Raw genomic sequence first — 23923 nt, forward strand, 5'->3', positions numbered from 1 at the left:
AAAAACATGAAGACCAATGACACCAAATGTAGCCTCTTAGCCAAGGCTAAAACCCCTTTATAGGGGAAAACCCAATCAAACTCTTCCACTAGCAAATTCATATGGAGATATACCAAGACACTAGACCAAAATACCCTCCTCCTCCACCAATTCAACCTTTTAATATGATTCAAAAACATTCAGTAGTATGTTTCTTGTCTAGCAACTATACCCTAGCAACAACCTAGAATTTCAGCCCCCAATAACTCAGAATTTTGGCCTAGCAATAGGTCTGCAGTTTTAGCCCTCCAGTAGCTTCAATTCCTTTGCATTGTGAGATAAGAGAGAGAAATTTTTTTACTTCCTTAGCTGTATAATGACCTCCTTCTCCTTCGCTATCCTTTTCCTTATTCCTTCTTGAATTTCGCACTTTTTCTTGTCTCATTAGTTTTAGATCGAAATTGTTGAGTGAGTCTCAAATGAGGTCGAGTTGCTGCCTTTATATAGGAGATTTTTCCCCTCAGTTAGGCCAACTTGTCTAGTTTAAGTCTGACTTAGTGGAGAAGGAATATAAGACATAATTTACATAAAAATAAGTTTGTTTCTTGATTGCGAATGCTCAAGAAGGGTCTATTACATTATGAAATGGACAAGGACACTTGACATAAACCCTAGAAGCCTACAATGGAGGCTTTGACTTATAACCCATTGAACCAAGCATGAAACCCATGCTTTAATAAGTCAATTTCTTTAATAATAAGATTTATTTTTATTTCTTTTGAAAAATACATTACATCATAAATCAAATACAATTATGAAGACCGACACTAGTTACATTCTTAAACATATTATTGTATAAAAGTAAACACTTTATTTATGACTCCCCTTACCATACAGGCACTAGTAATGATAGTGTCCACCCTCAGCACACCCCACAAAGTTAGAAAAGAATCCCACCTACTTGATGGAGTTAAATCCTATACTATTAATAACATCAATAAGAGATTGAATATTATTGAGGATGTATGGGAAGTAGCTTCCCATCTGAGAAATATTTCACAAAGAATTTCCCCCTTTATCAACTAGCTTAAGAAATACCTCGAGCATGATAGGAATTTCATAGGTGATGAATTATCTAAATTCATTCAAAAGGCCAGTTCACTCAACAAACTTCATAAATCACAAAAAAATCTCCTTGGACCCAAAAGGTTGAAGCAGATCCAAGTTGAATGGTCTACAAAAATTAATATATTAGAGGAGATTATTTTTAAATGCAATAAAATTAATGATAGAAGAAGTGGTTCAAGGCAAGCAAAGTTATTGATGATATACATGGTCCCCAATGATAATAGCTTATGGAATAATTCCCAAGGACATATTTAAGGCTAAGTTGAATGATCTAAATAAGTCAATTAGGTTAGAATTCAACAAAATAATTTAATTTACTGAATAGAAAATTTAAAAGTGTTTGGTTACTTTTCTCAATGTAAACAATGACTATTTAGCCGTAGTTGCACAAATATAGGAGGACACATAAGAAATCAGGGAGGATATATTTAACCATCGTGCCAAAATGGATATCAAGATCCCTCTAATGAAATATTATGTTAAATAATGGTTAAAGCATTTGCGCAAAAAATTCAATAACCCCAATTAATGAGCAAACCGCGTATACACGCGCTTTTACCGAAGACAACCTGCGTACAGATCTAAAAATAAATTCTCTCAACTTGCAGCTGTACCAGATATCAGTTAGACCCAAAACATAACATTGTGTCAGTATGCAGATCTAGAAATACGCATAATCAACCATATCATAATAGTGCATTTCAAATCATTAGATCCCGATCTATCCTTAGATCTAGTCTTCCATCAACCGAAGTGATCTCTCCTTAGCTTAGATCAAGCAACCCAGAACCTGCATACCAGATCTCTTTCTTTTTCAGATATTCAAGCCTTTTCAAAAGATGATCTTTGCCTAATGATCTTCTTCTCCTTATATAGCCTTAGGCCTTGCTCAATACCAAGAGCCAAAACCATAGAGATCCAATACCATCAACTTAAAAACTAGGGATCAACACGTCTGTCGAGATACTTTGGTCCAAAGACATAGGCTCAAGTACCGAGGACTATCTACCATGGACCAAAAGGAAGCTTCCCGACATATACGCCCTTTTCTGTTCATGCATCTGCGTGTATACGCGCCTTCGAATATAGCTCTCCTGCGTATACGCGACTTAGTATGCAGATCACCAGCGTGTATACGCAACTTGGACTTAATTAACTTGCGTATATGAGATTTCTCTTCATTCTGTAGTCTGAATGGAGATCTGTCATCAAAGAAAGTTGCCATCAAGGACAACACCTGTATCATAACACCACACCTGTGCCAAAATGCCAACAATCTCCCCCTTTGGACTTGATGGCAACCTTCAGATCCTTAGAATCATTCTCCCCCTTTGTCATCAAGGGAAAAGGGTTGTGCTCCCCCTGAGGTCATGCTGATACCTCTGCTTGGCTGTGCTGAATCATGCTCCCCCTGACTGTAGGCCAGATCTGCAAAAGATGTTCTTCAACAAGAACCAAGACTTATACACCATAAGGGACCTTCCTATCACCAAAAGACTCAATACATACATCCATACTCCCTACCAAGAGGGGACACATCAGAAACAACCAATTATATTACATCATTCATCCCAGGCATAGTGGGGAAACCAACATAGGCCGTTACATGACCTTGACACCATAAAAGAGATATCACAAAAGAGATACATGACATAGAGAAAACAGATCTAGACCAAGACTTATGAAAGTCACCAGCAGCATCTGATAAACATCTTTTAGATCAGCAACCAGGATTTCTTTCTGAGCTCCTTCTCCTGAAACCAACAACCAAAACATCTAAATGCCAACAATGCTTTATGAGACTTTTAAGCTGCTCCCCCTGAACCTGTGCCTGCTGCACCCCTTGAAACTGTGCCTGAAGAATTCTGACATACCCATCTCAGACCTTTTCAAACCAGAGATTTCCCTTGCTGTTCAGAACTCCATATACGCGATTTCTCCTGCATAAACCAGCGTATGTACGCGGATATACTTTCTGCAACAAGCGTACAACATACACTACAACATACACGCGACTTACCCCGCATAAATCCGCGTATATACACCGATATCCCTTACGTAACTTGCGTATACCAACTTTTCTGTAGAACAGACAAGCTTTAACAGCAGGATGAAGCATCAACTACTCCCAGCTTTTGTCTGAGATATTCAAAAGTTTCCCTGGGCAGTGGTTTTGTGAGAATATCAGCAACTTGTTCCTTAGAAGGAACATACTCCAACTTGACCTTCTGCTCAAGTACTTGTTCCCGAAGAAAATGGTACTTGATTGGTATGTGCTTGGTCTTTGAGTGCATGACTGGATTTTTTGAAATGCTGATTGCACTTGTATTATCACATAAGATAGAGACTGGTGGAGTGTAAGTGATTTGAAAGTCCTGCAAGGTCTGCATCATCCAAAGAAGTTGTGTGCAACAAGATGCCGCAGCCACATATTCTGCTTCAGCTGTAGATAAGGCAATCGAACTCTGTTTCTTGCTGAACCAAGATACTAATCTGGAACCCATGAAGAAAGCACCACCACTTGTGCTTTTCCTATCATCCACACTTCCAGCCCAATCTGCATCTGTGTATGCATGAAGAGTGAGATCTGTATTTCTAGGATACCATAAGCCATAGTTTTGGGTCCCTTGAAGATACTTGAAGATTCTTTTGACTGCCTGAAGATGAGTTTCCTTTGGGTTGGCTTGAAATCTTCCAACAATTCCTACTGCATGTGTAATATCTGGTCGGGTACCTGTCAAATAAAGCAAACTCCCAATCATGGATCTATAAGTGGGTTGGTGAACTGCTGCTGATTCATCATTTGCACTGAGGCTGCATCCTGTAACCATGGGTGTACATACTGGCTTTGACTCTTCCATGCCATACTTCTTCAAGATCTGCTTGAGGTATTTGGTTTGAGACAGGAAGATACCTCCTTCATTTTGTTGGATTTGCAATCCAAGAAAATATGTCAATTCTCCAAGTAGTGACATTTCGAATTCTTTCTGCATAACCAAGGCAAAGTTTTGACTCATAGTCTCTTCATTGTTGCCAAAGATAATATCATCTACATAAACAACAAGAATTAGCAATTTGTTATTTTCAACTTTTATATAGAGATTGCTATCTGCTGATCCTTTTGAAAAGCCTTGTTGGTGAAGATATTTGTCCAACCGATAGTACCAAGCCCTTGGAGCTTGTTTGAGCCCATAGAGAGCCTTTTTCAATCTGCATACAAGGTTTGGATCATTCCCAAGAATGAAACCATCTGGCTGCTCAATATATACTTCTTCTTCTAAGTCTCCATTCAGGAAGGCTGATTTCACGTCCATTTGAAATACCTTGAAGTTTTGAAAGCTTGAGAGAGCAAGGAACATTCGGATGGCCTCAAGTCTTGCCACAGGAGCAAAGGTCTCTTCAAAATCTATTCCTTCTTGCTGCGCATACCCTTTACAAACAAGTCTGGCCTTGTTTCTAATTACTTCTCCATTTTCATTCAATTTATTCTTGAAGACCCATTTTGTTCCTATTACATTCTTATCTTTTGGTCTAGGAACTAATTCCCAAGTGTTGTTCTTTTCAATCTGCTCAAGTTCTTCATCCATTGCTTTGACCCAACATTCATCTTTGCATGCCTCTTTCACATTTTGTGGTTCAGTGGAGGAGAGTAATGCCAAATAGCTTGAAGCTTCTGCAAGTGTCCTTCTTGTTTGTACTCCTGCTTCTTTCTGCCCCACAATCTGAGATTCTGGATGATTCTTTTGAACATATCTGGATGGAGTCTTCTCTTCTATTCTTGTCTGCTCCTCTGGTTCTTCTTGAGGTTCTTCTTCTTCATCATTCCGCCTTTGAGGGTAGCCTTCATCTTCTTCAATGTCTTCATGATGAACTTGCCTAGGAATATATCCCTTCTCATCAACCACTACATCAATGCTGTCAACAATTCTGCCAAGTCTTTTATTGTAGCACTTGTATGCTTTGCTATGTGGAGAATAACCAAGAAGAATGCCCTCATTTGCTCTTGGTTCAAGTTTTCCAAGTTGCTCATCAGTATTCTTAATATAACATTTGCTCCTAAAGATTTTGAAGTGCTTCACCGAAGGAGTCTCACCACTCCAGAGCTCATGAGGTGTTTGAGTGCTGTTTACTCGGACATTTGTTTTGTTAAGAATAATAACCGCAACATGTGCAGCTTCACCCCAGAAGGTTGCGGGAGTACCTGATTCATCAAGCATAGCACGAACCATTTGTTGGATTGTTCTGTTCATTCTTTCCACAACCCCATTTTGCTGAGGAGTTCTAGCTGTAGAGAATTCTCTTCTTATCCCATGTTCTTCACAGAAATCGAAAAATTCATTTGAAGTGAACTCCCCACCTCTGTCAGATCCGAGGCACTTAATTTTGTGTCCTGATTCATTCTCAACCAAGGCTTTGAAGGATTTGAATTTTTCGAATGCTTCATCTTTGTGCTTCATAAGCCCTAACCAAACAAATCTGGAGAAATCGTCAATAAATAATATCAAATATTCTTCTCCTCGAGGTGTCCTTTTCCTAAATGGACCACAAACATCTGTATGGACTAGCTCAAGAGGCATGCTAGCTGATCCTTCCTTCTCTGGAAAGTTAGTTCTGGTTTGCTTTCCAAACTGACAAGATTTGCATATGGTATTGTCCGGAATTTTGATATCTGGAAGACCACGAACTGCCTGATATTTGCATGCTTTCCTTATTTGTGAAAAGCTTAGATGCCCCAACCTTCGATGCCATAGCCAATGTTCATCATCCTTGCTTAAGTAGCATTGTTGTCTTTCGTCAAAGATATATAGATTATTTGGAGTCCTTCTTCCTTTGAGCACTGTTTTACCTGTATCAAGATCGCGAACACAACATCCATTTGATCTAAATATTACCTCTGTTCCTTGATCGCACATCTGACTTACACTCAGAAGATTATGCTTCAATCCATCAACATATAAAACATTTCCTGCTTTGACCTTCTCTTTCAATGGAGCAACACCTTTTCCTTTTATGGCTGCAGAGATATCGTTTCCAAAAGAAACTTTCTTCCCCTTTTCTAATGCAGTATATGACTCAAGCTTTTCTTTGTCCCCTGTCATATGCTTCGAACATCCGCTGTCAATGTACCATAGACTTTCTTGACCTTTTGCATAAAAGGCTATTCCACATCTTTCTGGTTGCGATTCCTTTATTCTCCATGTTCTGACATTTGAGGTTTGTTCCTTCTGAGTTGTCTTCTGGAACTTGCTCCTGCATTCAGAGTCTTCATGACCAAAGTTATTACAAATAGAGCATTCAACTTCATTTTCAAGAACCGAAAAGTTGTTATAAGTCCTTTTCATGGTTTCAGTCATTCTCCCTTGTTTTTGAGCTTCTCTAGTCATGATTGTTTTGTAGGCAACACACTGAGCTGCTTTGTGACCGAAGTTATGGCAAGAAAAGCACTGACCATTAAAGAAACTTCTGCGATAATCAGATCTATCATCCACCCAATTGTAGCTTCTATTCACATTCATTCTTGGAGTAAATTGGGAAGATTTTACCTGTGGCTGATTGTAGCTTCTGTTTGTCCTTAAGATGGATTGCCCCTGGTAGTTTCTGTTTGCAATTCGTCCCTGCTTTACCTGACGGTCTTCATTGTGCTCTTGCTCATTCTTTCTTGCTGCATTAAGATAACTTTTAGAGGTAGAGGCTTGAGATGTTTCTCCATTATATCCCAGACCTGTCTTGATCAGAGGAGATCGCTGCACATTGATAATCTCATCCAAGGTTTCAGATCCTTTAACAAATTTGAGATTAATAGCTTTTGTTTTCTCAATCTCTTTTCTAAGACCAACAATTTCACCTTCTAATTTTTCAAGATGTCTTTCCTTTTCATCAATTTGAAATTGTAGAGTATCAATGATCACATTCTTCTCTTCTATACATCTCTTAAGTCTAGTAATTTCTTCATGAAAGTAATCCACATCTATAGCATCCATATAATCATCATCTTCAAATGCCATTAACAATTTATATTCATTACCTCGTTCATCTTCATCACTGTTTGATAGACCATCACTATATTCATGAGTGTAGTAGCTTTTCTTATTTGCACTCTGTTTCTTGTTCCATCTAGCAGGTTCCTTTCCTTTATCCTTATAAGGACATTTTGCAGCATAATGACCTACTCTTCCACAAGCAAAGCATTTAAAAGGTAACTTACCTCTGAACCTTCCAGAACCCCTTTGAAGATTTCTGACAAAATTTGATTCTTCTTCTTCTTCTGGGACGTGGCTTGCTTCATAATAATCTTCTTTGCCTGATGCCTTGAAAGCAGCTTCTCTTCTGTCTGATGGACCTCCCTTTCTCATTTCATAAGCAGTTAGAATTCCATGTAGCTGAGACATAGTAAGAATTCGTAGATTTTCCTTTTCTTCTATTGCAGATACCTTAGATTCAAACTTGGGGGACAATGATCTTAGAACCTTTTCAACCACTATAGCCTCTTTTATTTCTTCACCCAAATTTTTCATACAATTAACAATCTCATCTACCCGAAGAAAATAGTTAGCCACACTTTCATCATTATACATCTTGAGAGTCTCATACTGAATCCTGAGAGTTTGAAGTTTAGCACGCTTTACCTGTTCATCTCCTTCATAGCTCGTGACAATTTTGTCCCATATCTCTTTTGCAGATTTGTAGTGCATTACCTTCATGAATTCCGTTTGGGATATACATCCTAATAGGGTACTGACTGCTTTCGCATTTGTTTCATACTTCTTTTTCTCAGCTGTATCTGTAGGAGTAGCTGAAGGGAAGGCGTAGCCTGTTTCTACGATGTCCCAAACTTCTGTACCCAGAGATTGAAGATAGGCAGTAACTCTTACCTTCCAATAATTGAAGTTTGTCCCATCAAAAACCGGTGGCCTGATTGATGCTTCTTTCTCGTAGTTGCTCATGATGAACGATCCACCTTCAAGCGGTCAAGCTTCTCTGAAGGACCTACTCTGATACCAATTGTTGGAAATAATACTGAGAGGGGGGGTGAATCAGTATTATCAGAACTATAAAACTTTTTCAATGCTCAGAAACATATACGCTACTTTCGTTAAGTGAACCAGCGTGTACACGCAACTGTGTCTAAAGAAAACAGCGTATAACCAGAAATCTTATAATTCAGTTAGTTTATCTTTTGTTAAGTGCATAAGGACATTATTCACCATATTAAGAGTAAACAGATGCAGTAGAACAGATCACACAAAAACCACACACATGAACACCATGATATAAGGTGGAAACCCAATGTGGGTGAAAACCACCTGCTGCAAGTCGTCTCTATCTTTCTTTAATATGAAACTTCAGTTTACAATCTTTTTGTACTGGTGCAGCCTTATACCAGTACGCAGGCTACAACCTGCAGAAGGCTACAACCTTCTCTCGTTCTCCAAACTTCCTTGGAAGGGAGCTCCAACCCCCTTTGCTCTTGTACTAGCCAAGATACTAGTACGTAGGTGCTGGCCTACAATCTTCTTTCTTTCAGGTACCACCTTTCATACATTTTCAGACTGGATATTCCTGAAGCACAACATTACAATCTGAAGACCACAATTCATTCAACTTTCACAACAAATCATTGAAGCACAAGACAACCAATACTAGCATCATCAATCTTTGAATCACTGAACCACTGAAACCCTGTCAATCACCAGTTACCAGAACACAGAGCAGACTACAGAACTCTGCAATAACAGTCAGACCCAACTGTAAACCCAAAAATCAAGCTTCAAAAGATATACGCTACTTCAATAAGAGAAAACCGCGTATACACGCGCTTTTACCGAAGACAACCTGCGTACAGATCTAAAAATAAATTCTCTCAACTTGCAGCTGTACCAGATATCAGTTAGACCCAGAACATAACATTGCGTCAGTATGAAGATCTAGAAATACGCATAATCAACCATATCATAATAGTGCATTTCAAATCATTAGATCCCGATCTATCCTTAGATCTAGTCTTCCATCAACCGAAGTGATCTCTCCTTAGCTTAGATCAAGCAACCCAGAACCTACATACCAGATCTCTTTCTTTTTCAGATATTCAAGCCTTTTCAAAAGATGATCTTTGCCTAATGATCTTCTTCTCCTTATATAGCCTTAGGCCTTGCTCAATACCAAGAGCCAAAACCATAGAGATCCAATACCATCAACTTAAAAACTAGGGATCAACACGTCTGTCGAGATACTTTGGTCCAAAGACATAGGCTCAAGTATCGAGGACTAACTACCACGGACCAAAAGGAAGCTTCCCGACATATACGCCCTTTTCTGTTCATGTATATGCGTGTATACGCGGCTTCGAATATAGCTCTCCTGCGTATACGCGACTTAGTATGCAGATCACCAGCGTGTATACGCAACTTGGACTTAATTAACCTGCGTATATGAGATTTCTCTTCATTCTGTAGTCTGAACGGAGATCTGTCATCAAAGAAAGTTGCCATCAAGGACAACACCTATATCATAACACCACACCTGTGCCAAAATGCCAACAGTTTATCCTTTGAATTCTTCTCCATAACCTTTGTGTATTCTGCAATCTTTTCCTATCAAGGAAAATACAAAGAAAATGTTATTAGCATATAATACAAACAAATCTTGATATGAGAGACAAAGCAAACATAAAAGAGGAAACAAGGAGAAAGATACTTATATATGGGTAAAATGGTGAAGGATCCCTCTGAATCCAATATTTCCAAGGGATACCTACAACTTATCAAAATAATTCAAAAATGTTCTAATAATACATGTTAAACCTACAAACTCTAGAAATCAAAACATAAAGGAAAACAATGAAAGACTAAGAAGGATATTGAAGAGAGGACTTAATAGTATAAGTCCTTGACTTCTAATTCTTCATTCTTGTCCTTCTTAGGTGGAGCTTCATCTGTAATATTTTCCTAATCCCTATCTCTATTATTATTCCTTGGATTCTCGGGACATTGATTTTTGTAATGACCCATTTTATGAAAGTTGTAACATTCAATCTTGGATAGGTCAACTTTCTTCTTTGGTCCTTTTAAATTCTTGAAGGTTCCCTTCTTCTTGTGATGTGCATAATAAGCATTTGATGTGTTTTCTTCATCTTCCTTCTTGTTGTTTACTAATGATATTCATGATCCTTCTTGATTTAATGCATTCCACATTTGTTCGAATGTTGGAGTATCCTTCCAACTGCTAATTCCTTATGCAAAAGAACTCCAAGATTTTGGTAGTCCTACAAGAGCAACAATTACGAGCTCCTTTTCTGGTACAAATTCATCTATTGCTTAGAATTCATCTCTTATTGTAGATATCCTTACGAAGTATGATGATACGGTATCATCTCTTGTCATATTTATTGTCCTTAGTTCATTCTTGAGGCTTTTTATTTGACCAATGTTCTTGATGGTGAACAATTTGGAGAGAGCCTCAAACATTTCTTGAGCGGAGTCTATGTTGGATATATATGGAATTACATTTTCCTTTACTTCGTCTACTATTAGGTTCATGGCCGATATTTTTGTTTCTCTAAACTTCTCTTTCTTTGCTTCATCTGTAGGCTTCTTGACTTTTCCTTGAACAAGGTCCAACACATTGTGCTTCGCAAGGATAAGATCTATCCTATTTTTCCATGCCTTGTAGTTGGAGGCTCCTTCTAGTTTGTTTTCTCCATTCATTGAAGTTTTCATATTGATATCTTCTACTCCTTGTGACATTTTAATGAAAAAACCCTTTTCTTATATCTCTCTTTTCAATGACTCTTCAGTATACCTGTTTCCTTCTTCTTCACCTTATCACTGAAACCATGTTAGAAAATCGAAAGGGAAAAAATATGTTCTAATATTGATAATTACTTGTGATAACTTTGTGTTCTTATTAAATTTCTCATGTTCTTCTTTTATATTTGTTTCATCAAGAAATTATCAAAACAAAAACATGAAGATCAATGACACCAGATGTAGGCTCTTAGCAAGGGCTAAAACCCCTCTATAGGGGAAAACCTAATCAAACTCTTCCACTAGAAAATTCAAATGGAGATAGACCAAGACGCTAGACCAAAATACCCTCCTCCACCAATTCAACCTTATAATATGATTCAACAACCTTCAGTAGTATTTTTCTTGTCTAGCAACTTTACCCTAGCAACAACCCATAATTTCAGCCCCCAACAACTCATAATTTTGGCCCAGCAACAGGACTGCAATTTTAGCCCTCCAGCAGCTTTAGTTCCTTTGCACGTGTGATATAAGAGAGAGAAATTTTTGACTTCCTTAGCTATATAGTGGCCTCCCCTCTTCGCTATCCCTTTCCTTATTCCTTCTTGAATTTCACACTTTTTCTTTTCCCATAAGTTTTAGATTGAACTTGTTGAGTGAGTCTCAAATGAGGTCGAGTTGCTGCCTTTATATAGGATATTTTTCCCCTCAGTTAGGCCGACTTGTCTAGTTTAAGTCTAACTTAGTGGAGGAGGAATATAAGACATAATTTACATAAAAATAAATTTGTTTCTTGATTGAGAATTCTCAAGAAGGGTCTATTACATTATGAAATGGACAAGGACACTTGACATAAAACCTAGAACCCTACAATGGAAGCTTTGACCTATTTCCCATTGACCCAAGCATGAAACCCATGCTTTAATAAGTCAATTTAATTAATAATAAGATTTATTTTTATTTCTTTTGAAAAATACATTACATCATAAATCAAATACAATTATGAAGACGGACACTAGTTACATTCTTCAACATATTATTGTATATAAGTAAACACTTTATTTATGACTCCCCTTACCATACAGGCACTAGTAATGATAGTGTCCACCCTCGACACACCCAACAAAGTTAGAAATGCATCCCACCTACTTGATGGAGTTAAATCCTATACTATTAATAACATCAGCAAGAGATTGAATATTGTTGAAGATGTATGGGAAGTAGCTTCCCATTTGAGAAACATTTCACAAAGAATTTCCCCCTTTATCAACTAGCTGAAGAAATACCTCAAGCATGATAGGAATTTCATAGATAATGAATTATCTAACTTCATTCAAAAGGTCAGTTCACTCAACAAACTTCATAAATCACAAAAAATTCTCCTTGGACCCAAAAGGTTGAACTAGATCCAAGTTGAATGGTTTGCAAAAATCAATATATTAGAGGAGATTAAGGTTGAACTAGATCCAAGTTGAATGGTTTGCAAAAATCAATATATTAGACGAGATTATTTTTAAATGCAATAAAATTAATGATAGAAGAAGTGGTTCAAGGCAAGCAAAGTTGTTGATGATCTACATGGTCCCCCAATGATAATAGATTATGGAATAATTCCCAAGGACATATTTAAGGCTAAGTTGAATGATCTAAATGAGTCAATTAGGTTAGAATTCAACAAAATGATTTAATTTACTGAATAGAAAATTTAAAAGTGTTTGGTTACTTTTGTCAATGTAAGCAATGATTGTTTAGCTGTAGTTGCAAAAATATAGGAGGAAAAGTAAGAAATTGAGGAGGATATATTTAACCATCATGCCAAAATGGATATCAGGATCTCTCCAATGAAATATTATGTTAAATAATGGTTAAAGAATTTGCGCCGAAAATTCAACAACGCCAATTAACTGTCAAGTAGTTATTGTAACAACTTCATCATCAACAATAAAGGGAAGTGTTGTAGAAGCTACAACACCACCCAAAATTTTCATTAATGTACACTCAAAATTTTGGGTCCTCCTTGCTTTTACCATTTTTCATCATTTTCCCTGCCATGTGACTTAGTAAAAACTTCTTCGAATCAACTCAAATTATCACTAAATACTCTCTTGGAATGAGTCTTGTCATGGCTTCCATGAGTAGCAAGTCCTTTACCAAAGCCACCTTTGTATGATACCAAGTTATATTTCTAGATTTCTTTTATCTCATATTTATTATAGAAATGGTGTTGCATCATATTAGTTCCATGCCTATATTAGGGAGGTTAAAGTAAATGCATCTCCTGGGGTAAATAATTCCTAGGATTGAGTCCTTTTGGTTAAACCGGATTTTCTTCCCTCTATAATCCATTTCATTCTTCTTAAGAATGCATTAGATCTAGCTTCATTCATTTAATAGTAGTTTGGATACCGTTAGTGGTCTATTATTTGCTATCAATTTGTTTATTTATGTTTAGTTGGCGTTTGTTGTCTAGGTCTTGTGTAGTTATGGAACCTTGCCACCTTACATACTTTTTACTCTGATGGAATACAATTTCAAGGAAACCTTTATTGTCCTCAAGTATCATAGAAAGTGTTCAAAGTTGCAGAAACTAGGAAAATAAAAGATGAAAGCTAGAGGTTGTAGCAAATGTGATTACAACAAATAAGTAAACTAGAAGAAGTTTGAATAAAGGCACATAGACTACAATGAATTTGATTTTAACCCTTATAGACATCAGAGGGATAACACCAAATAATGATGAAGATCTCATCATCATATGGATGTTCATGGTGACATTGAGCTACAACTTGAGACTTTGAAAACCGTGGCTTTTGATCAAGGATTCTCTTCTTGGAACTGCCTCTCAACATTGGAATGTATCATTGGTGTTTTCACTACCATATGAAGCTAGAAAAATTGTTGAACAACTATGAGAACAAGGGAAAGGATGAGTTAAATTTGGCTACTGGTTTGATGTTTTGATAGCAAAAGATCCAATAAATGTAACACCTATATATTTGAAGGCTTCAACTAGATTACACGCATCTAAATTTTCACCCAAAAATGGGGTCTTCTTGGAAGCTTTGTTCCAATTTTGTTGGCTTCATTGGTTGAATTTCATTCTTAGTAATAATGGAATGGACAAAAAAAGTTCAAGGAGATTATGAAGATGAAGGATGTATCTACATATACTTTGATGATGTCTTGAGGAGAGAATATATTTAGAAGTTTTTACCTAAAAGGGTAACAAGTCATAAGGGAATCAGACCCAATAAATTTTCTTATAGTATATTGGCATATACATTTGCGAAATGGGAGAGACCCTTTGAAGCATTGACAGTTTTGAGGGAAATGTAGGAGGTAGGAATCAAACCTAATTAGATATTTTACAATTCCTTGATTCATGCATTTGCAGTGGCCAAGATGGTGGATAAAGCACAAGATATATTTGAAGAGACTTGTGTTGTTGGGTGCCTCAAGGATCCCATTGTATTCACTACTATGGTGCTAATGTATGTAGATTCAGGGCTTTGTGAATAGGCCTTTGAAGTTATCAAACTAATGAAGGAAATGGATATTAAGTTTACATATTGTGTATTATGTGTTATTGTCAATGGGTATGCAAAGAAAAGAGACCTAGACATCACTGTGAAATAATTCAGGTAATTGGTGTCCTTAGGATGTTGATCTAGGTAGGTAACTTATCCATCCATGATAAATATGTATACCCAATTATGAATGTACACAACTGCAGAGTCTGTCTTGCATGAAATATTGATCAAAGGTTTCAAGAAATGTGTCGTGGCTTATTCCAATTGATTGTTGTGTATGGGAAGATTGGGAACGTGAATGCTACATTATGGGTGTTATATCATTTCAGTGTGTTGGGTAATATCATATACTTGCAGTGTTTTGGGTAATATCACATATTTGTAAGGCATTGGGTATTATCGCATTGCAATACGTTGGGTATCATATATTTGCAATGTGTCGGGTATTATCATATATTTTTGAATGCTTTCTCTCTTCTCCATTGCAAGTCATATATGTAGTTTTCAGCTGTAACTAAGACTGCCTTTGTCGCATGCAACAAATCTAAGGCACATTTTCAACCTGCGACTAGTCATGCATACTATTCCTCCAAGTTGCAAAGTGCATTCACATGTTATAGACACACTAAAAATCAAAACTACAATTAGAGAGTTAGCTTTGAAGTTGTAATCTGTAATTATAGTCTTCAGTAGCACTGGGGACTGAATCTACGACTGACTTGGGCCACTAAGTCGCAAATCACATTGATAGTTGGCAGTGGTATTAGGAATTAAATGTGATTTATGTTGTAGCCTTATAGTGTAACTAGAGATGAAAAGTGCAACTAAGCTGGGATTGTGAACTACGATTTGCACAATATGTGAGATCTATGACTTGCCTGGAATAAGCCAAAATATATATAATTGATGATCTGGCTCTAGCGTATTCAATAACCATTGCTTAAGCTATCGGGACTAGGAGTTGTTTTTAAATCATAAGGGTAGGTAGTTATATAAAATAAATGGAAGGAATGTGTTGACACTTTGGAAGATCAAGTTGAAGCTATAGTGACTAATTTCGCTTAGAGGCACATTCTACAACCCAATATGACTCTGATGTGTAAGTATGTCATGTTCTCAAAAAATAATAAAAATAACTTTAGCTAATATCTATCAATCTTAAATTATATATAACATTTTAATCTTATTAATGGACTAAGATTAATTAGTAAAATGTAACTATGTATTTGAATGGATAGTAAATTATCTCATGTTTTTAATAGTTCCTTTATCATATATGTAAATTTGAATGGATCATAAATTTACCTTTAACAAAAAAATTAACACATTGAAATTCCAAATTAAGTAAAATTTTGAACAATTTTACTCTTTACTAAAGTCAACGTCATTTCTTAAATCAAAGGGAAAAGGTTAATTCAACACAAATAATCGAAAATCTTGATCCAAAATATTTTAATATTTCTTTCATGTAAACATGTAAACTAAAAGTAAACATTTAACATGTAATGTTTAATATTTAACATTTAACATTTTTAATCTAATGTCGGCCCTATTTAAAAATCAATCTAATTATTATTATGTGTAGACACAATATAAATTTAAAATATAAAGAGGTAGGTTTACGAATGCTCAAAAAAGAGATATGGTAAATAAATAAAAGGAAAGAAATAAGGAAATTATTTTAACGTCCACGAGGCTAAAGATAGCCTATGGGACACATTGATGCTTCATATGCTTGATGTATTTGGCCCTTTTTCTGTGAAGCTTCAAAATAAATGCTCCCAGCTTCTTGACAAACCCCTTGCTAAATAGATTATCCCAAGAGATAGTTGCCAGCATATCTGCATAAATTTCCCTGTTGTCTTGGAAGGACTCACATTCTAAAATGAAATGTTTATCTATTTCCACTTTTCCGGAAGAACAAAAATCCATATTCTTTCCTCCCACACTTCTTTTCGCCTTTTCCGGTGCCCTGTTTCACAACGGAGTTGATGAGGAGTAGTCATTAACTGAGCAATAATAATTTTGGCTCTCCAAGAGATATTGGCATCTATGTATGCTTTTGGTTGATGACTATGAGTGGGATTAAACACTTCAATATAGTATTTTTCTTTCTTCCTATCTCATTATCCCAAGTACACTTGTGGAACTTTTCCATAAAAAAATATTTTATCTCTTTGTTGTTTATGGGACACACCTTCAAGCAAATACCCCATTTACTAAACCATTTGTTATTTTGTTGCATCCAAGTTTTTTTCTCTTGCACAATATATCATTAAAGACAACCTTATGCCATCTACCCTCTTCCATTTTCTCAATTTTTTTAAATACCTTATGACTCGAAACATAGCAATTGCTTCAATAGGAGCAGTCCCTATTTCACTTAACAATATATCATAAGGAATTGCAATTTAAATCTTGAATTTGTTTGTAAGAAAACGCTTCTAAATTTTCTCAATTTGTCTCCACTGCATGTCGGATGTGCTGCTGGCCCATAGTTCACAACCATAGAGAATCATCGTTATCACTAGAAGCCCAAAAAGAGTTTGAGTGGTTTTCCAGTCCCATAATTCTGCCTCTCTACACCTATTTTGAAAAGCATAAAATGCTTTCCAACCCCCCAAAGTTCTTTTCTTTCTACAACCATTCCAGCTTAGATTTTTGTTGAAGTCAATTCCAAGGTATTTGTAATCTGCAACTTCTTCCACAATGTTGTATTTAAAGTAGAACTTATATGATGGTTATGTTTTATTTTCTTAGAGAAAACCACTACTTTCGTTTTGCTAATATTGACTTGCATCCCCACACTTTTACAAAAATGCTCAAGGGATAGTAAGTGCTCTTGCAAACCAAGAGCCGATTTAGCAATCAGAATAAGGTCATCTGCATACAAAAAAAGCTTTATAACAAACTTTCCCAAATAGATACCATCACCCCCTTGCGAATTTAACCGCTCCTCAAGCTTGTCGATATATAAACAAAAAAGGGTAGGAGATAGTGGGCAGCCTTGCTTAACTGCGATATTGTTTCTAAAACTTTCAGAAATTCTTGTTGGAGTTCTAATTCTGAATTTCACCTCTTCATACAACCTATGCACAACTTCTCTCAAATTTTTATGAACCCCAAGTTCCTTCATTCTATGACAAAGCTTATCCCTAGGAACCAAGTAAAATGCTTTTCTGAAATCAACAAAACAACAAAAGACTTCTTCCTTTTTCTCCCAAACTTTTTCAATGATGTGCCTTAAAGTTATACAATGATCAATTGTGGAATGTTTAGGTCTAAAACCTGATTTCCCTTTAGCACGCTTATCTTTTTCTTTTGCCCACTTGCCAATTTTGTTTTCTAGCATGCTTCTAAATAGATTTGCAAACAAAGGGTTTATCATGATGGTTCTATAATTGGAGGGATTATTGACGTCACCATTCTTGAAAAGAGGTATTGTCAGACTAGTTGTCCAATTTGTGGGGAGCCCCTATCGTATGATGATGTTGAAGATTTTTGTAATGTGAGGTGCAAGAATCTTTGAGCCCCACTTTAGATATTCTTCTTGGAGTTCAACTAAGTCTTTTGCATAGGAAAGAAAGTGAGGACATTGTGCATGGAGGTAAAGTTTTTATCACTCCAAGAGGAGGAACTAACATGAATGTGCAATATTCAAGAAAACCCTTTAAACCTGATGCTCAGAGACATTACCATTCTTACCATCACCATCATTCAACAAGAAAATAAAGGGAGCATATGCTTGAGGAATTTAAGAAGGAAAAACCACCTACATTTGATGGGGACAAGAAGAAAGTAGAGGATGTAGAAGCATGGCTACTAGGAATGATGATATTTTTAAGAATACATGATTATTCTAAGAATATGAAGGCTAGAGTTATTGCCTACATTTTGAAAGGGAAAGTCGACATATGGTGGGAAGACTTGAAGAATGTTAGAGTCATCACTGAGGAGGAGTTGACCTAGCAACAGTTTGAGAAGCTCTTCAGAAAGCAATACCTATCTGAATGATACTATGATAGCAAAAGAAAAGAGTTTTATGAAATCAAAATAGGATAGGTAACCAGTGATGAGTATGTTACCAGATTTTTGGAGTTGCTAAGGTATTTTCCACATCTCATGGATGAGAAGGACAAGATTTAGAGTTTTATTAACATACTGCCTATGGAATTCAAAGATAAGATCGAATTGTTGGAACCCCAAACCCTGAAGGATGCCATCAAGAAATTAGAGCAGTGCTACAAAAAAGCAAAGAAAAATCTTGAAATTAAGAGTAACTGGTAGATTAAGATCAATATTGGATGAAATATGAATTGGCCCAAGAGAAACCTAGGCAGAAGAGAAGTGAATTACCCATCTTAGGCATGAAAATTTCAACCAAGGCCTAATGCTACTATTAAGAAAAAAGTGTAGTAGTCAGCATCAGTACAACCCAAATTTGAAAGTCAAGAACCACTTAAGTGTTGGACCTATGGTGGAGACCACAAGAGGAGAGACTTTCCATGGAAACAAAACATTGGACCAAAAATTTACACAACTCAGGAGGCAAGTATAGTGAGTTAGGTAGCTTGAGGTATGCCAAGAGTTTATGCAACAGTGGAAAATCGCCAAGCATATCACTAGACATCCATCATTGAGATGGAAGTTAAGTTACAATAGAAATTCATTTCCATTTTGTTTGATCCAAGTTGCAACTATAGCTATATTAGCCCATAACTTGTTAAGAAGTGTGAATTGGCCAAGGAATTGCATCATGAACCTTTGTTGATTCAACTGGCAACAAGCACAAGGAGAAGAATCAGCCATTGGGTAAGGTCATGTATAGTTGCGCTCAGTGGGATGCCCATGATAGCCCACTTGAATGTGTTACCATTGGGTGGGTATGACTTGTTATTGGAAATGGATCGGTTGTACTTGCACTAAACCAAGTTATATTTCTATGAGAAAACAATAGAATGCTTGGATGAACAACGAACAAAAAGAGTGTTGCAAGACAAGAGCAAATCCATATTAGTGAGGCTCATCACTACTATGCAAGCGAAACATAGTAGTAGGAAAAGATGCATGTTGTTTATAGTACAAGTTTTCCAAAATGAGGAAGTTGAATTACTTCAAAGGTACCCTATTTTGCAATATTTTGCAGATCTTTTCCCAGTGGAAGCTCCTAGACTACCTCCCCATAGAGAGAGATATTTCTCTATCGAACTAGTGCTAAGAGCAGCACCAGCATTCATGAGTCCATATAAAATGAGCACCCCATAGTTGGTTGGGCTCAAATTACAGCTGAAGGAAAGGTTGGACAAGGCTTACATATGGCCAAGTGTGTCTCCTTGGGGAGAACCCGTATTATTTGTAAAGAAGAAAGATGGAACCCTTAGACTGTGCATTGACTATGGAAAAATAGATAAGGTAACCATTAAGAATAGGTACCCACTAGAAAGGATTGATGATCTCTTTGACGAACTGAGAGGAGCAGCTGTTTTCTCCAAAATCGACTTGAGTTTAGACTACCATTAAGTGAGAATCGAGGAAGAAGGTATACATAAAACTACTTTCAGGACAAGATATGGGCACTACGAATTTGTAGTGGTTTCCTTTGGGCTTACTAATGCCCCTACCTCATTCATGTGCCTGATGAATGGAGTGTTTTGTCCTTAACTTGGAAAATGTGTCATAGTATTTGTTGATGACATAAGAGTTTACTCAAGAATGAAATAACAACACGAGAAATACTTGGTTTTGGTGTTACAGATATACTACCTAGGGCACATCATCTTTGAGGAAGGCATATCAATTGACATTGAAAAGATCAAAGCCATGGCCAACTCCAAAGAACGTGGATGAAGTTATATCATTCATGGGATTGGCGGGATACTATAGGAAATTTATTTATAATTTTTCCATTATGTGTCATCCCATTATAACCTTGAAGAAGAAAGGTAAAGGATTTGAATGGACTACACAATGCGTAGAAATCTTTGAGCAGTTATAATAATTACTCACTAGTGTGCTAGTGTTGAGAACCACAGATCTTGGCAAGGATTTCGTTGTGTGAATAGATGCATGTAAAGAAGGACTTGGTGAGGTCTTAATGTAGGAAGGGAAAGTATAGTGCTATGAATCTAGAGAGATGAATAAGCATGAGGAAAATTATATGACACATGATTTAGAATTGGTTTTCATAGTTCATGCACTAAAAATGTGGAGTCACTACCTCCTTGGCAAGAAATTCATCCTCATTCTAGATGTCTTCCCAAGCGTATTGCCATAAGATGCTTCATCTCTCCTAATCAACTACATCAGATATATCCGCCTATCCGAGAATACTTCAAAAGTTCAATCTTTTATGGAGAGATCTTGCACAATCAAAACCCCATTCAGTAATGAAATTTCAAATGTATGTATATAAGTAAACACAAACCATCAAGGTCCTTAATCATTCTGATGTTTCTTATATCATCCTCAATCTTATAAGAATTTCTCCTTTTCCATTTCTTTAGCAACACCAAATACAGTCTCAGTACTTTTCAAGCATTTTTTATTAGCTTCATTAATCACAAACATACATATGTAGCACTTTCATTCATTCAGTTTCATTCTTACTTCAAGGTATTCATTATGATTGTCATAATATGCCCTCCCGCTCAACTGGGAAGATATACTATTTCTTCTATCCAAGCTCCCTCTCAACTTGGGGAGATCAACAACTTCATAACTTCAAAGAAAATTCATTCCTTCAAGACTTAATTTCTTTCTTATGGCATTAAGGTCATCTTGATAATAATCATTCTTATATATTCCTTCATCATTTTTATCATTAAGATCTTAAACTTATGAATATATTGAAGATTATGTACTTGCAAATATTTAACAACACGTACAACCAAATACAAATATATAGATTCAGCATGAAGATCATTATAATATGTTTATCATGTCATTACAATGGAAGCATCAAAACATTCAAACTTTATACATCAAATACCTAAACCTAGTTAGGTTCATAATCAACAAGAGACACATCTTTTTATATACTAGTCTTGAACTTCTTGCTAGGATTTTGTCATGAACCCTAGACTTCATCTTCAAGACATAAAGCTTCAGTAATTCAATAAAAATCCAATCATAGTAAAATATATATATTATTTCAACAATAATCTTTTAGAAAGAAATGTCAGACTCCACCAACGTTTGTAGCAAAATAAAAAACACTATCATCATGTCCTAGAATATCAATATCTACTAGGGTTTTTTTACAAACCCTAGATTTCATAAGCTAAAACATTAAGTTAGCATACTCACATATAAATATCTAGGATCCACTATAATTTCACATTGATATCAATTAGGTAAAATTAAGACACAAACACATGTACATGGAAGTTAGATATACAAACATTTTCACTGGGCTAGGATTTCGATCAAACATATGAACATACACCTAGGGCTTCATTTACTATAAATATTAAAAATATTTTATTCATAAACCCTCATTCACCAAACCCTAAAGATATAGGGTATCAATACATAAATTAGATATTAACAATAAACCCTAAATAACTAGGGTTTCTTTCATAACAATACCAAAACCCTAAACATCAAAAGAATAAGATTTCTAGACTTCATCAACAACCATAAGAGGACTAGGGTTTCAAAATTATTAACATTGACGTACCCTTAGCATCAAGAGGCTATGGTTTTATAGTGAACCCTAAAGGTTAGGGTTTCACAAGAATGATCAAATGATAGTATAATGAGGGTAGATTCAATCCAATAATTAATCACCCTACCAATAATATTTGTGATTAAAAACCCTTGACATAATGATGTAAGTAGTGCAAAGAAAATTTCAAAAGAGCATGAACATACCTTTTCAATGAAGATAACATTGTAACAAAACTTGTAGTTTAATACATACCTTGAATTGTTATTTAAAAACCCTTGTAGGACATCAATGCTTGAAGGGATTCCTTTGAAACAGAGTTTCTTCCATGTTTCAAGTTTATCTTTTGAAGTCTTCTCCATAACCTTTGTGTATTCTACAATCTTTTCATATCAAGGAAAATACAAAGAAAAGGTTATTAGCATATAATACAAACAAATCTTGATATGAGAGAGAAACCAAAAATAAAAGAGGAAACAAGGAGAAAGATACTTATATATTGGTAAAATGGTGAAGGCTCCTTCTTAATCCAATATTTCCAAGGGATACCTACAACTTATCAAAATAATTCAAAAATTTTCTAACAAGACATATTAAACCCACAAACTCTAGAAATCAAAAGATAAAGGAAAACAATGAAAGCCTAAGAAGGATATTGAAGAGAGGAATTAATAATATAAGTCCTTGACTTCTGATTCTTCATTCTTGTCCTTCTTAGGTTGAGCTTCATCTGTAATATTTTCATGATCCCTATCTCTATTATTATTCCTTGGATTCTCGGGACATTGATTTTTGTAATGGCCCATTTTATGAAAGTTATAACCTTCAATCTTGGATAGGTCAACTTTCTTGTTTGGTCCTTTTATCTTCTTGAAGGTTCCCTTCTTCTTGTGATGTGCATAATAAGCATTCGAGGTGTTTTCTTCATCTTCCTTCTTGTTGTTTACTAATGATATTCATGATTATTCTTGATTTAATGCATTCCACATTTGGTCGAATGTTGGAGTATCCTTCCAATTGCTAATTCCTTATGCAAAAGGACTCCAAGATTTTGGTAGTCCTAAAAGAGCAACGATTATGAGATCCTTTCTTAGTACAACTTCATATATTGCTTGGAATTCATCTCTTATTGTACATATCCTTACAAAGTATGATGATAAGGTATCATCTCTTGTCATATTTATTGTCCTTAGTTCATTCTTGAGGCTTTTTATTTGACCAATGTTCTTGATGGTGAACAATTTGGAGAGAGCCTCATACATTTCTTGAGCAAAGTCTATGTTGGATATATATGGAATTAGATTGTACTTTACTCCATCACCTATTAGATTCATGGCCAATATTTAAGTTTCTCTTAACTTCTCCTTCTTTGCTTCATTTGTAGGCTTCTTGACTTTTCCTTGAACAGGGTCCAACACATTGTGCTTCACAAGGATAAGATCTATCATGTTTTTCCATGCCCTGTAGTTGGAGGCTCCTTCTAGTTTGTTTTCTCCCTTCATTGAAGTTTTCATATTGCTATCTTCTACTCATTGTGACCTTTTCTTGAAAAAACCCATTTCTTGTATCTCTCTTTTCATTGACTCTTCAGTGTACCTTTTTCCTTCTTCTTCACCTTAGCTCTGAAACCATGTTAGAAAAGCAAAAAGGTAAATATATTTTCTAATATTGATAATTACTTGTGATAACTTTGTGTTCTTATTAAATTTCTTATGTTCTTCTTTTATCATTGTTTCATCAAGAAATTATCAAAACAAAAACATGAAGACCAATGACACCAAATGTAGGCTCTTAGCCAAGGCTAAAACCCCTCTATAGGGGAAAACCCAATCAAACTCTTCCACTAGCAAATTCATATGGAGATATACCAAGACACT

This window comes from Pinus tabuliformis, chromosome X, assembly GCF_031772625.1.
Source record: "Pinus tabuliformis cultivar Carrire ecotype Pingquan chromosome X, CPIR1, whole genome shotgun sequence".
NCBI lineage: Eukaryota > Viridiplantae > Streptophyta > Pinopsida > Pinales > Pinaceae > Pinus > Pinus tabuliformis.